Consider the following 12,245-nt stretch of genomic DNA (forward strand, 5'->3'; position numbering starts at 1 on the left):
GGATGGTGTAGTTGTTCCTTGGCACTTGCACTCCTCTTCAACATCCGTGAAGCTCCGATAGTACCTATGCGTGCACACGGGAGAAGTGTCAAGTAGTATACCATCCTCGAAGGGGTCAAGTGAGCACGTGTAAAGGAGATGATTCACCTTTGCGTATGTGAAGTAGATGTCGCATGTGTCACTTGCCAAATGAACTCTTGACATGGTGATGTCCATAGGATGCTCCGCATCATCTCCCCTCCCTTGGGAAAGATCCGACCTCGGATCGAAAACCAAATCACCATGGGAAAGAGATGGCTTCGCCATGTAGAAGTGGACGATCACCAAGTACTTGTCATCTTGAAGCTCGAAATGGGCACTCTCCAATGTCGCGCCGTCTTGTGATTCCTTCAAAAGGAGTAAGGACAACAAACACTTGGAAAAACAAATGTGGTTAGCGTTAGTGCAAAACCAAGCATTCAAGAGGTGATTCACCAAACAAGTGTCGTCATCATGCAAAGCATATGGTTTGACAAAGGATTGTGACATGGCATGTAAGCATATCAATTGATCACAAGCAAAGATATCATGGGGACAAGCATGTAAATGGGAGGTAGAGATGCAAATATGTGTGTCAAGAGAATAAGCATCTACCTCAAGTTCACAGCAAGCATTCACCAATTGCTCAATGAAAGGTCTATGGTAGTCATATGAATCATTCACAACACCAAATAAGATGAGATGACTAGACATATGGGTCAAGTGCAAGGCAATCCAAGCGTAACGTGCATGGGGTGTGGTGAATATTGTGTGGCACTCAACACAATAGAAAGAGCAATTGTTCCTCATGTGCGAGGCAATCAAGTCAAGCATGTAGCAATCAATGAGACATGGCATATGTGAAGGAATGACATTATTGCAACCAAACATGTGATAGGAGCAAGTAATCCAAGATTTGGATGCAACCCACAAGGTATATATGTCATGAGGCATGGAAAGGCGAAAATGACAAGTCGAAGCAAGATCTCTAACATGTGCGCGATCAAATGGTCCAAGATGACCAATAAGTCTCATGGTACAAGCAAGACAAGTAGTATGATCCACAATTCCATGCTCATGGTTCGGAGGTTCTCAAAAGAGAAGGATATCACCTTGAAAGCATGTCCTTGTGCGTCCTTCACAATGCCGAAGCACAAGCAAGTGCGATGTAGAATCGTCGTGGTAGAAGGTGGTTTGCTCTCAAGAGCTCGAATGGTCAACTCGCGTGAAGTGCAAGTCGACACAAAGTCCAAGTATCCTACACATGCACACAACAAAAGAAAGAATGTATGCGCATGGTAGATAAACACATCATCCATCATGATGGTTCTCTTCTCTTGCACATAACCATTAGAAGAACAAGTGCATGAATAATGTGATGCAATAATGGCTATATTGATGGCACGAGGAATATGGTGCAAATAGGTAAGGCAAGCATGCTTCACAAGAAATATGTCAAAATCTCCAAATATGTGAGAATGCTACGGGGGCAAACTCATTATCAAGACTAAAGGCATTGTTGCACGCAATACATGTCAAATCATCTAGCATGAGGGAGGCAACATATGGAGAGATATGACAAGAAGCAATAACAATCATGTGTAAAGCATGGAAATGGTTGTCATCAACCGCATGAAATAAGGAAGTATGAAGCAATGGTGATGCAACATAAGCAAGCATATCGATCAAGTCGTGCAAGCTAGTAGTGCGAAGATGCAACATACTAGAGGAAGTCATGGCAATCATGTCATGTGAGCAAATAATAGGAATATACAACGCACATGACATATCGCAAGCACGAACACAAAGCAAGATCATAGTATCATCATAGTAATGGGTCATAGGATGAACATGGCAATAACAAGCAATATCTCCACCAAGCTTGCAAATACACATACAAGTACTAGAATCAATCATCATGTGTAATGCAAAGCATGGGTCACAAATGCATGGCAAAGGCATAGGAATGAGCATATCATGCAAAGTGAACATGGCAAGATGGGCATATAATATGTAATGGACAATAACCCATAGCCAAGTGAGGGTCATGTAGAAGAAATGTGCGAAGACTCTGCGTAAAGAGAGTGGTGGGAAGGGCAATCCATGGGATCCCAAGTCATCATTGCTCTCTAGAGCTCGTTTTGTCAACTCATGGGATTGTGAGGTTGACAAGTGTTCATGGGTACCTACACAAAAGAGACACAAACCGAAAAAATTGTGTGCGTGGTAAATGTACACATCATCCATCATGATATGTATGTGCACGTGTGAGTAAGCACAAGGTAAGCATCGCTCAAAGAAATTTGATGCATGGTACAAGAACATGTCATCCATCATGAAAGAATAGTTGTTATGTATAACACGATGGGGATGCAAATTGAGCATACTAGTATATGGCACAACAATATCATTATGATTCATGGGGAGCATATTGTGCACACAATTAGTGGGATCATGCAATTGATGGGATGGAGCAAAATCTCCTAAAATGTATGAGGAAACTATGGGGGTCTCCTCATGAGCAATATTGGAAACATCATATGGAGAAAATGGACAACATCCAAAACAATGCATATCCAAAGCTAGTTGGTCATGGCATGGCATATGAGATAAATGATGCAAAGGGAGCATATCAATATCATCACAAGAAAAACAAATGTCAATAACCATGGGCTTGTCATCTATGCCATAAGTGCAAATTGGGTTAATTTTAATGGCATATGCATAGTCGCTACGATGAGATTGCAAATATGACATATGATTGATCTCATGCATAGCATATGACAAGTCAAGCGGATTGTCAAACATGACGTGACCTAAAGAATTGTCACAAGAAATCCTATGTAACATGGCATCACAACTAATAGACTCCACATGGCAATCATCATACTCATCATAAATGGGTAAATCATCACATGGGGAAACCATACTAGCATGAAGCATGTCGATAGGGGGATCAACATCATGCAAGCAATCAATGTCAAGAATGTCCACTAGTGGGACTAAAGCGTCACCTTCACCTATGTTACCTTATTCATTCCACTCAAGTGGTGTAGGTGAGGTGGGAAAGACCAAATGGTGGTCATCTTCATCTTGATGGAACCATGTGGGGGGTGCATCATATTCCACCATGGCCATCGTCTTGTCCAAAGGAAGGACGAAGTCGTCGAGGACTGGCGCGTCATCATATATGGGACCTAGCACCAAATGAGAAGACACAATAGAGGTAGAGGTTAAGTCGTTAGAAATCGAAGTGGCCTCACTCTCTCTATGTGGTGGTTCACTCACTTCCTCAAGGTAGGTGCACTCAAAGTCACATATGGTGGAGTCACTCATCTCACTCAAGTGGTGGGGGTTGTGGCTCTCCTCACATGGGAATTGGGGCAACTCGTCATATATGGGGCTAGTGGTGAAGACACTCTCACTCTCAATATGGTGGCACAAGTCACTCAAGTCATCATACGTCGCCGTGGTCAAAGGGAAAATCCCATGCTCAACCATCTCATCGTTGTCACCGTGGATGAAGGCCGAAGATGGCACATCATCACTCTCCTCCATGACCGAAGGGAAAATCTCATGCTCGATCATCTCGTCATCGTCGCCATTGATGAAGGCCGAAGATGGCACATCATCACTCTCGCCTCCTAAGATGGAAGCATCATCCTTGCTCGTCACCAAGTCGCTCGCCTCCAAATCTTGGTCCTTGAAGGTCTCCGTAGTCGTACTCGTCGCCGCACCATCTTAAAAAAGAGTCATGGATGACTCGGCATCATCAATGCCACAAAGAGGGATGGCGGTGAAGTCGAACTTGGGAGCATCGTCTTGGAGCTCATCGGGCTTGGACATCTTGGTGGTACTAGCCTCATGTTCGTCGTCTTTGAGTTTGGTCTTTGAGAAGTGTGCTTGGGGTGGAGAAGCCTTAGCCTTCATGAGTTCTTGTTCCGCCTTGAGAGCACCAATGTAGTTGTCGTCGAGGGACTTGTAGTTCTCGAGGAAGATAGTCTTGGAGATGTCGTTGTTCAATCCCATCATGAAGTGGAACTTCATAGACATGGGGTCGTCCACGCCGGCTCATCGCAAGGCTTTCTTCATCTCCTTGAAGTACTCGTCGATGGACTTGGATCCTTGGATGGTGTTCTCCAATTGGCGTAGAAGTTGTTCCGTGTAGGTTGGAGGCACAAACTCTCGCCGCAAAGCTCTCTTCGTCTTGGGCCAACTCATGTCGTAGGTCTCTGAAGGTGTGTGAAGCCACCATGTCGAGGCGTAGTCGTGGAAGTTTCTTGTGGCTCACTTCACTTGATCTTCGGGAGGAACTTGATGTAGCTTGAGGTAGTCGTCCATTAGGTGCTCCCACTCGAGATACTCCTCGGGTTCTTGAGTCCCATAGAAAGGAATCTTGTGGTCGGTGTCGAGGTCGTAGTAGCTCGTGGAAGTCGCGGACTTGAGCTTGGGGAGCTTCTCTTGAGCGTAGTCTTGGGGTGCTTGTTGGCGAAGATGTCGTATGTCCATAGGCGAAGATGCCTTGAAGTCGCTTGGCGAAGATGCCAAGGGAGATGGTGAAGTCGTTGAGCGGTTGTTGGTGTTGAGCTCTTGACCTTCACGTTCGTGGTGGTGATGGTGTCGATGCCGATGTGACCTTGCCGGAGATGGTAGCTCGGAGGCATGTGCTCTTGAGCGTCTTCTCGAAGATGAGGAAGATCGCTTGTAGGACTTGATGAGGGCTTTGATCTCCTCCATTTGAGCTTGCATCTTGGCGTCGTTGGAGTTGCTCGTGGCATCGAACTCGTCGTTGTTGTGGTAGACCGAAGGTGAAATGCCTTGCCTATCCATCACAAGACTCGAGTAGAGGTGAGTAGGAAATGAGATAAACAATACCAAGTTACCTTTTCCCAAAGTTGAGGATGTATCCCGTTTCACTCAATGTGAGATGAAAGAATAGTGGAATTGGTACCGGACTTGTTCACTCACACCTACAAACTAAAGCTTATGGAGTAGCTCGGTGAGGATAGTGGCACAAAAATTTAATGCAAAATGTTAGCAAGAGTCAATAATGTTGAAAGAGATTCACAAATTCGCAAGTGAAACAAGTAGACCAATAGCAATGAATGGCACACGGAAACACACACACGGATAGATAAATGGGGTCATGCAACCAAGGAATGAGCACAAAATGTGGAGTCCACGGAAAACGCTCGTGTTGCACAACTCAAGAGAGACACTAGCACGATTGCTCTATAGGTGGATACGACACTTGTGCACAACCTATAAGATGCAAAATGGATAAACTTTCTATCCCAAGTATGCTATGTATGTATGGTTCCCGGTGTTTCTCACACGATGATCCAAGATGATCAAGTATGATACCATATGATATATTGTGATGCTATGCCTATTGCTTACAAGCTCTTTGTTCACTCTTTTTCTTTGCTTAAAAGCTTATTCTCTTTTTTTGTATGGCCACGATGCACAAACCAAGATAGCAATTGTGTATATGCGGGAACAATCTTGTGACACAAGTATGATGATACCAATATGATATGGTATGTATGCAATGGAAGGTGTAGATCACTAATGTGCACAAGTAACGTTGCCGGCAATACTCAAATGGCTAGTCTCGATAGGCAAGTGACGCAAAATGGGCTAGCGGTTAACAATTGCAATTGCAAGGGGAATATACAATGGTGTCGTCGAGGTTACCGTCCTTTGCGATGATGAGAGGCGGTGTTGTTGATGTCAACCCGTTCCTAATTAGCCGAAACACCTTAGGAAACGGAAAAACCACAACTCAAAATCTCAAGGACAAAAGTCAAATGGTGGTAGCGGGAATGCGGTGGTGGTTTTGCGGAAGCTCAATGGGATTGCGGAAATGCAATGATGGGTTTTGGAGTACGCAATGCGGAAGTGGAGGGTAAGGTAAGTCTATGCGGAAGTTATGGTGGTGGTGGTTGATGAAGAATCAACCGTCCCTAAGTAGCCTAAACACCTTAGGAGACTCAAATCACAACTCAAACAACCACTAATGCTATAAGGAACAAAATTGGTTAGGTTGCGGAAGGCTATGGTGGTTTTGCGGAAGTTATGGTGGAAGCCCTAGGCAAAGATGCCAAAATGACAAAATTTAGATGGAGTCAAATGGTGATGAAACCTATCAAGATGGGGGGATGTCAATAGCTACTCAACGATCTAAAGAACGCGAAAATCGGACTCCGGATGTGAAAGTTATGGACAAAACGGTGAAACACGGGAGGCTGAAATCTATAGGGGTCGGACATCCGGGGTTGGGTCCGGATTTCCGGGGGTCGGTGTCCAGAACCGTGCAGATTTGGTGCTCCAGGAGCCGGATGTCCGGCTTGGGGCCCGGATGTCCGGCCCGATGGCCCGGATGTCCGGCCCGACGATTCCAGATCGGGATTTGGACTTCGAAACTCGATTTGGGGCGGAAATGGATGATTTCGGGGGCAAAATTTGACGGATTTCGTGGATGGAAAGTGGGGAAACTTGGGGAAATGCTAGACCCACTCGAAACCAAGCAAATCCATGGATCAAAATCAAAAAAACACCATCAAACTAACAAATCACAAAAAAAATTGGGGGCTATTTTTGGTGGGAATTTTTGAATTTAGGACGAAATCAAGCAAAAGAAGGCTAGAAAACGGTGGGAGGGACTCCAAATACATGATCAACATGGCTCATGATACCATATGATACGGGGCTAACCCGGTGTAGGCCGATCTTTCACGATTGGAATGGGATCCCTCGAAGAACACGGGGAAGAACAGAGAGAAATTACAAGGGGAAACACTCAAGAACAAGTCCAATCACACATCCACTAGACAATCAAACACACAAGATCCACAAGGTACATGAACAACAAAGGGAAAAATACAAGGTAAGGTTCATCTCCATGAGGAGGTCTTGAAGGGGGCCGCCCAAGAGGGGGTCTTGATGATATATCCCGCAGGATCCTCTCCTAGATGGAGGTCTTGGCCTCCATAAGGAGTAGTAGTCTCTCTCTCTCTCTCAAGAGAAGAGTGGTACAAGGAGCAAAGCTCTCTATCCAATGAGCTATCACTTTGCTAACCCTAACTAGGAGGAGGGGGAGTAGTATATATAGTCTAAGCCACGAAGGGGTAAGTGGGAAAGAGAGATACATGGGCCTCTGGCCCGTGGCTGCGCGCAGGCAGGCGCCGGATGTCCGGGCTGGGGCCGGATGTCCGGGGCTTCGCGAGGCGCCGGATGTCCAGGGCTCGGGCCGGATGTCCGGGCGGAAGTGGCCAAACTTCAGGTGCGTTCTGTCATCGATGCCGGATTTCCAGGGGAAGGGCCGGATGTCCGTGCTTTGGCGAGGCGCCGGATGTCCGGGGCTGGTGCCGGATCTCCGGCCGCTGATGTTGTTGGCCGTCTGTTGGTGCAGCTCCTTGGCGGTGCACAGGCGCCGGATGTCCGGCCGCTGTAGCTTCAGCAGCTCCGTCTTCTTCCGACGTCGCTTCCAGGCTTCCCTCGCGGATGGTGTAGTTGTTCCTTGGCGCTTGCACTCCTCCTCAACATCCGTGAAGCTCCGACAATACCTATGCATGCACACGGGAGAAGTGTCAAGTAGTATACCATCCTCGAAGGGGTCAAGTGAGCACGTGTAAAGGAGATGATTCACCTTTGCGTATGTGAAGTAGATGTCGCACGTGTCACTTGCCAAACGAACTCTTGAGATGGTGATGTCCATAGGATGCTCCGCATCACAATTTGCATTGGAGACTTAAATGACCACGTTCATTGCAAAGTTCACACGTACGACTAAGAAAGTTTAAATTTTCAGCACAAACATCTAGCCTTTCTTGCAACCATTTAGTTTCCAAATACTTATGCCTCTTGCAAAATCTATCTTCCCTATTTGGTGTGTACTTGCAAACTCTATGCACTCCACAAAAATTGACATGCTTATAAGAGATATTGTCATCATGACTAGTGTAATCATCATTAGTACTATGGATATTCAAAGAGTTCATACTAACAACATTGCAATCATGCTCATCATTCAGAGATTTAGTGCCAAACATTCTAATGCATTCTTCTTCTAGAAATTGAGCACAATTATCGGAATCCTTATTTTCATGAAAGATATTAAAAAGATGAAGCATATGAGGCACCCTCAATTCCATTTTTTTGTAGTTTTCTTTTATAAACTAAACTACTAATAAAACAAGAAACTAAAAGACTCGATTGCAAGATCTAAAGATATACCTTCAAGCACTCACCTCCCCGGCAACGGCGCCAGAAACTGCTTGATGTCTACTACGTAACCTTCTTCTTGTAGTCATTGTTGGGCCTCCAAGTGAGGTTTGTAGGACAATAGCAAATTTCCCTCAAGTGGATGACCTAAGGTTTATCAATCCGTGGGAGGCGTAGGATGAAGATGGTCTCTCTCAAACAACCCTGCAACCAAATAACAAAGAGTCCTTGTATCCCCAACACACCCAATACAATAGTAAATTGTATAGATGCACTAGTTCGGCGAAGAGATGGTGATACAAGTGCAATATGGATACTAGATATGGGTATTTGTAATCTGAAAATATAAAACAGCAAGGTAGCAAGCGAAAAAAGTGAGCATAAACGGTATTGCAATGCTAGGAAACAAGGCCTAGGGTTCATACTTTCACTAGTGCAAGTTCTCTCTGTTGGGGAACGTAGTAATTTCAAAAAAATTCCTACGCACACGCAAGATCATGGTGATGCATAGCAACGAGAGGGGAGAGTGTTGTCTACGTACCCTCGTAGACCGAAAGCGGAAGCGTTAACACAACGCGGTTGATGTAGTCGTACGTCTTCACGATCCGACCGATCAAGTACCGAACGCACGGCACCTCCGAGTTCAGCACACGTTCAGCTCGATGACGTCCCTCGAACTCCGATCCAGCCGAGTGTTGAGGGAGAGTTTCTTCAGCACGACGGCGTGGTGACGATGATGATGTTCTACCGACGCAGGGCTTTGCCTAAGCACCGCTACGATATTATCGAGGTGTAATATGGTGGAGGGGGGCACCGCACACGGCTAAAAGATCGTTGATCAATTGTGTGTAGAGAGGTGCCCCCTGCCCTCGTATATAAAGGAGCAAGCGGGAGGCCGCCGGCCAAGGGAGGAGAGGCGCGCCAGGAGGAGTCCTACTCTTACCGGGAGTAGGACTCCCCCTTTCCATGTTGGACTAGGAGAGGAAGGGGGAAAAGGTGGAGGGGAGGAAGGAAGGGGGGGCGCCGCCCCCCTCTCCTTGTCCTATTCGGACTAGGGGGAGGGGGCACGGCCCTGCCCTGGCCTCCTCTCCTCTCTTCCACCTAGGCCCAATAAGGCCCATTAAGTTACCGGGGGGTTCCGGTAACCTCCCAGTACTCTCGAAAAATCCCGATTTCACCCGGAACACTTCCGATGTCCAAACATAGGCTTCCAATATATCAATCTTTATGTCTCGACCATTTCGAGACTCCTCGTCATGTCCGTGATCACATCCGGGACTCCGAACAACCTTCGGTACATCAAAACATATAAACTCATAATATAATTGTCATCGTAACGTTAAGCGTGCGGACCCTACGGGTTCGAGAACTATGTAGGCATGACCGAGACACCTCTCCAGTCAATAACCAATAGCGGAACCTGGATGCTCATATTGGTTCCCACATATTCTACGAAGATCTTTATCGGTCAGACCGCATAACAACATACGCTGTTCCCTTTGTCATCGGTATGTTACTTGCCCGAGATTCGATCGTCGGTATCTCGATACCTAGTTCAATCTCGTTACCGGCAAGTCTCTTTACTCGTTCCGTAATACATCATCCCACAACTAACTCATTAGTCACAATGCTTGCAAGGCTTATAGTGATGTGTATTACTGAGTGGGCCCAGAGATACCTCTCCGACAATCGGAGTGACAAATCCTAATCTCGAAATACGCCAACCCAACAAGTACCTTTGGAGACACCTGTAGAGCACCTTTATAATCACCCAGTTACATTGTGACGTTTGGTAGCACACAAAGTGTTCCTCCGGTAAATGGGAGTTGCATAATCTCATAGTCATAGGAACATGTATAAGTCATGAAGAAAGCAATAGCAACATACTAAACGATCGAGTGCTAAGCTAACGGAATGGGTCAAGTCAATCACATCATTCTCCTAATGATGTGATCCCGTTAATCAAATGACAACTCATGTCTATGGCTAGGAAACATAACTATCTTTGATCAACGAGCTAGTCAAGTAGAGGCATACTAGTGACACTCTGTTTGTCTATGTATTCACACAAGTATTATGTTTCCGGTTAATAGAATTCTAGCATGAATAATAAACATTTATCATGATATAAGGAAATAAATAATAACTTTATTATTGCCTCTAGGGCATATTTCCTTCAGTCTCCCACTTGCACTAGAGTCAATAATCTAGTTCACATCGCCATGTGATTTAACACTAATAGTTCACATCACCATGTGATTAACACCCATAGTTCACATCGCTATGTGACCAACACTCAAAGGGTTTACTAGAGTCAGTAATCTAGTTCACATCGCTTATGTGATTAACACCCAAAAGAGTACTAAAGTGTGATCATGTTTTGCTTGTGAGATAATTTTAGTCAACGGGTCTGTCACATTCAGATCCGTAAGTATTTTGCAAAATTCTATGTCTACAATTGTAACGCCCACGATGCGGCTATATCTCCCACGTGTCGAGGCACGACTTAGAGGCATAACCGCATAGTGGTTTTGTCGCAAGAAGGGTCATCTTCACACAATCCCATGTAATGAACAGGAATGGGATAAAGAGTTGGCTTACAATCGCCACTTCACACAATACATAAATATTATTCATACATCATCCAAAATACAAGCATATGGGCCGGCTACGGCCAAAATCCAGATGTAAATAAGACAACCCCAAATGCTAGATCCCCGATCGTCCCAACTGGGCTCTACTACTGATCATCAGGAAAAGACACATAGTAACGTCCACGTTCCTCGTCGAACTCCCACTTGAGATCGACCCCATCATCTGCACTGGCATCGTCGGCACCTGCAACTGTTTGGTAGAATCTGTGAGTCACGGGGACTCAGCAATCTCACACCCGCGAGATCAAGACTATTTAAGCTTGTAGAAAAAGGAGGAGTAGAGAGGTGGAGCTGCGGCGGCAAAAGCATACATGGTGGCTAACTTGCGCATATGAGAGCGAGAAGAGAAGCAACGGAACGGACGTCATCTAGCAATGACCAAGAAGAGGTCCTGAACACCTACTTACGTCATACATAACACAGACCGTGTTCACTTCCCGGACTCCGCCGAGAAGAGACCATCACGGCTACTCACGCAGTTGATGTATTTTAACTGGGTCAAGTGACAAGTTATCTACAACCGGACATTAACAAATTCCCATCTGCCTCATAACCGCGGGCACGGCTTTCGAAAGATAATACCCTGCAGGGGTGTCCCAACTTAGCCCATCATAAGCTCTCACGGTCAACAAAGGATAAACCTTCTCCCGGAAAGACCCGATCAGTCTCGGAATCCCGGTTTACAAGACATCTCGACAATGGTAAAACAAGACCAGCAAAGCCACCCGAATGTGCCGACAAATCCCGATAGGAGCTGCACATATCTCGTTCTCAGGGCACACCGGATGAGACATCCTACGAGTAAAACCAGACCTCGAGTTTCCAGGAGGGGGCCCCGCAGTCTGCTCAGTTCGGACCAACACTCGAAGGAGCACTGGCCTGGGGGGGTTTAAAATAAGATGACCCTCGGGCTCGCGAAAACCCGGGGGAAAAGGCTTAGGTAGCAAATGGTAAAACCAAGGTTGGGCCTTGCTGGAGGAGTTTTATTCAAGGCGAACTGTCAAGGGGGTCTCATAAATTACCCGACCGCGTAAGGAACGCAAACTCAAGGAACATAATCCCGGTATAACAGTAACTAGGGCGGCAAGAGTGGAACAAAACACCAGGCATAAGGCCGAGCCTTCCACCCTTTACCAAAATATATAGATGCATTAGTTAAATAAGAGATATTGTGATATCCCAACAAATCCATGTTCCGACATGGAACAAACTTCAACTTCACCTGCAACTAGCAACGCTATAAGAGGGGCTGAGCAAAAGCGGTAACATAGCCAAACAACGGTTTGCTAGGAGAGGATGGTTAGAGGCTGACATGGCTAAAATAGGAGACATGATATAGCAAAAGAT

This window comes from Triticum aestivum, chromosome 7D (genome assembly GCF_018294505.1).
Source record: "Triticum aestivum cultivar Chinese Spring chromosome 7D, IWGSC CS RefSeq v2.1, whole genome shotgun sequence".
Lineage (NCBI taxonomy): Eukaryota > Viridiplantae > Streptophyta > Magnoliopsida > Poales > Poaceae > Triticum > Triticum aestivum.